We start from the raw sequence: 4,614 nt of genomic DNA, 5'->3' as shown, positions 1-4,614 counted from the left end.
CCCAAAAATTCGCCCCCCCCCCCCCTCAACACACACCACGCCACACCACCCCTCACCCCCCCCCCCTCAACACACACCACCCCACACCACCCCTCCCCCCCCCTCAAAAATCCCCCCCCCCCTCAACACACACCACACCACCCCTCCCCTTCCCCCCCTCCAAATTTCGCCCCCCCCTCAACACACACCACCCCACCCCTCCCCCGCCCCCGCCCCCAAAAAATTCGCCACCCCCCCCAACACACACCACCCCACCCCCCCCCCAAAAATTCGGCCACCCCCCTCAACACACACCACACCACACCACCCCTCCCCCCTCCAAAATTTGCCCCCCCACCCCCCGGCCCCAACACACACCACCCCTCCCACCCCCCCCAAAAATTCGCGCCCCCCCCCTCAATACACACCTCCCCACCCTTTCCCCCCCCCTCAACACACACCACACCACCCCTCCCCCCCCCTCTCAAAAATCCCCCCCCCCCTCAACACACACCACACCACCCCTCCCCTTCCCCCCCTCCAAATTTCGTCCACCCCTCAAACACACCACCCCACCCCTCCCCCCCCCCCCCTCAAAAATTCGCCCCCCCCCCCCCAACACACACCACCCCACACCACACCACCCCTCCCCCCCCCCAAAAAATCCCCCCCCCCCCCCCCCGCCCTCAACACACACCACCCCACCCCCCCCCTCAACACACACCACACCACACCACCCCTCCCCCACCCCCCTCAACACACACCACACCACACCACCCCTCCCCTTCCCCCCCTCGAAATTTCGCCCCCCCCTCAACACACACCACCCCACCCCTCCCCCCCCCGCCCCAAAAATTCGCCCCCCTCCAAATTTCGCCCCTTCCCCCCCAAAAATTCGCCCCCCCCCTCCAAAATTCGCCCCCCCCCCCCTCAAAAATTCCCTCTCCCCCTCAACACACACCACACCACCCCTCCCCCCCCCTCAACACACACCACACCACCCCTCCCCTTCCCCTCCACCAAATTTCGCCCCCCCCCCTCAACACACACCACCCCTCCCCCCCCCCAAAAATTCGCCCCCCCCCCCCCTCAACACACACCACCCCACCCCCCCCCTCAACACACACCACACCACACCACACCACCCCTACCTCCCCCCTCCAAAATTTCCCCCCCCCGCCCCCAACACACACCACCCCTCCCCCCCCCCAAAAATTCGCCCCCCCCCCTCAACACACACCACCCCACCCCCCCCCCTCAACACACACCACACCACACCACCCCTCCCCTTCCCCCCCTCCAAAGTTAGCCCCCCCCCTCAACACACACCACCCCACCCCTCCCCTCCCCCCCCCCCAAAAAATTCGCCCCCCTCCCCCAACAAATTTCGCCCCTTCCCCCCCCCCAAAAATTCGCCCCCCCCCCCCCCTGAACACACACCACACCACACCACACCACCCCTCCCCCCCCCCCCCTCAACACACACCACCCCACACCACCCCTTCCCCCCCCCCCAACACACACCACCCCACCCCCCCCCCCCGTTAAAACCCCCCCCCCCCCTCAACACACAAAACACCACCCCTCCCCCCCCCCTCCACGTCGCGTCATGGAGGGCGTCATGGAGGGTGGGTGGGTGTGTTAAGGGGAGGGGAGCACGTCGCGTCGTGTCAGGCCATGGGGCGCGGGGGGGGGGGGGGGAGGGGGGGCATTGCGTTGGGTGGGTGTGTGTGTTAAGGGGAGGGTGGCACATCGCATCGTGTCGTGTCATGGGGGGGCGGGGAGGGGGGGGGGTGTCCGTGGGGGGGGATGTCATGGGGGGGGGGGGGGGGCGCATCGCATCGTGTCGTGTCATGGGGGGGGGGGTGGGGTGAGGATGTCATGGGGGGGGGCGGGGGCGCCTCGCATCATGTCGTGTCGTGGGTGGGGGGGCTGGGGTGGGGATGTCATGGGGGGGGCGCGGCACGTTGCGACATGGTGTGGTGTGTGTTGAGGGGGCAGGGGGGGGGCGCGTCGTGTCGTGTCGTGTCATGGCGGGGCGCGTCGCGTCGCGTCGTGTCATGGGGGCTGGGGGGATGTCATGGCGTGGCCGAATTTTTGAGGGGGAGGGGGGGTGGTGTGTGTTGAGGGGGGAGGCGAATTTTTGACGGGGGGACGTCATGGGGGGGGCGCATCGCGTCGTGTCGTGTCATGGGGGATGGGGGATGTCATGGGGGGGGGAGGGGGCATCGCGACACCCCGCGTCACCCCCCACGACACGGCACACCCCCCCACCCCACCCCACCGCACCCCCCTACGACGCGGCGCCTCCCCCCCCACCCCACCTCAAAAAACCCCGCTCCATCCACAGCACCCCACCACTCCTCCAAAAACGAGGCTCGACCCACCGTGCCCCGCCTCACTCCCCCACGACACGGCGCACCCTCCACCCCACCGCACCCCCCCACGATGCCCCCCGCACCCCACCTCGAGAAACCCCGCTCCCTCCACACCACCCCACCACGCCTCCGAAAACCCCGCTCAACCCACGCCACCTCGCGTGAGCCCCCCCACGACACGGCACACCACCCACACCCCCCCACGACACGGCGCACCCCCCCACCCCCCCTCACCCCACGTCGAAAAACCCCGCTCGACCCACCCAACCCCGCGTCACTCCCCCATGACACGGCACACCCCCCCACCCCACCGCACCCCCCCACGACGCCCACCCCGCACCCCACCTCGAAAAACCCCGCTCCCTCCACGCCACACCACAAATGCCTCCGAAAACCCCGCTCGACCCACCCCACCCCGCGTCACCCCCCCACGACATGGCGCACCCCCCATCCCACCGCACCCCCCAACGACGCCGCCCCGCACCCCACCTCGAAAAACCCCGCTCCCTCCATACCACCCCACCACGCCTCCGAAAACCCCGCTCGACCCACCCCACCTCGCGTCAGCCCCCCACGACACGGCACACCCCCCACACCCCACCGCACCCCCCCACGACGCGGCGCATATTCCCCCGCCCCGCACCCCACCTCGAAAAACCCCACTCGACCCACCCAACCCCACGTCACTCCCCCAGGACACGGCGCACCCCCCCACCCCACCGCACCCCTCCACGACGCGGCGCATATCCCCCCCCCCCCCGCACCCCACCTCGAAAAACCCCGCTCGACCCACCCCACCCCACGTCACCCCCCCACGACACGGCGCACCCCCCCACCCCACCGCACCCCCCCACGACGCCCCCCCCACCCCCCCGCACCCCACCTCGAAAAACCCCGCTCCCTCCACGCCACACCACCACGCCTCCAAAAACCGCGCTCGACCCACCCCACCCCGCGTCTCCCCCCACGACACGGCGCACCCCCCCACCCCACCGCACCCCCCCACGACGCCCCCCCGCACCCCACCTCGAAAAACCGCGCTCCCTCCACAGCACCCCACCTCTCCTCCAAAAACCCCGCTCGACCACCCCCACCCCGCGTCACCCCCCACGACGCCCCCCCGCACCCCACCTCGAAAAACCCCGCTCCCTCCACAGCACCCCACCTCTCCTCCAAAAACCCCGCTTGACCACCCCAACCCCGCGTCACTCCCCCACGACACGGCGCACCCCCCCACCCCACCGCACCCCCCCACGACGCCCCCGCCCACCCCACCTCGAAAAACCGCGCTCCCTCCACAGCACCCCACCTCTCCTCCAAAAAACCCGCTCGACCACCCCCACCCCGCGTCACCCCCCCACGACGCCCCCCCGCACCCCACCTCAAAAAACCCCGCTCCCTCCACAGCACCCCACCTCACCTCCAAAAACCCCGCTTGACCACCCCAACCCCGCGTCACTCCCCCATGACACGGCGCACCCCCCCACCCCACCGCACCCCCCACGACGCCCCCGCGCACCCCACCTTGAAAAACCGCGCTCCCTCCACAGCACCCCACCTCTCCTCCCAAAACCCCGCTCGACCACCCCCACCCCGCGTCACCCCCCACGACGCCCCCCCGCACCCCACCTCGAAAAACCCCGCTCCCTCCAGCACCCCACCTCTCCTCCAAAAACCCCGCTTGACCACCCCAACCCCGCGTCACTCCCCCACGACACGGTGCACCCCCCCACCCCACCGCACCCCCCCACGATGCCCCCGCGCACCCCACCTCGAAAAACCGCGCTCCCTCCACAGCACCCCACCTCTCCTCCAAAAACCCCGCTCGACCACCCCCACCCCGCGTCACCCCCCACCACGCCCCCCCGCACCCCACCTCGAAAAACCCCGCTCCCTCCACAGCACCCCACCTCTCCTCCAAAAACCCCGCTTGACCACCCCAACCCCGCGTCACTCCCCCACGACACGGCGCACCCCCCCACCCCACCGCACCCCCCCACAACGCCCCCGCGCACCCCACCTCGAAAAACCGCGCTCCCTCCACAGCACCCCACCTCTCCTCCAAAAACCCCGCTCGACTACCCCCACCCCGCGTCACCCCCCCACGACGCCCCCCCGCACCCCACCTCGAAAAACCCCGCTCCCTCCACAGCACCCCACCTCTCCTCCAAAAACCCCGCTTGACCAGCCCAACCCCGCGTCACTCCCCCATGACACGGCGCACCCCCCCACCCCCACCGCACCCCCCCACGACGCC

The sequence above is a fragment of the Lygodium microphyllum genome, unplaced genomic scaffold (assembly GCF_053477565.2).
Source record: "Lygodium microphyllum isolate KBCC unplaced genomic scaffold, Lygodium_microphyllum_v1.1.10 scaffold_500, whole genome shotgun sequence".
NCBI lineage: Eukaryota > Viridiplantae > Streptophyta > Polypodiopsida > Schizaeales > Lygodiaceae > Lygodium > Lygodium microphyllum.
This window is presented reverse-complemented; position numbering follows the sequence as displayed.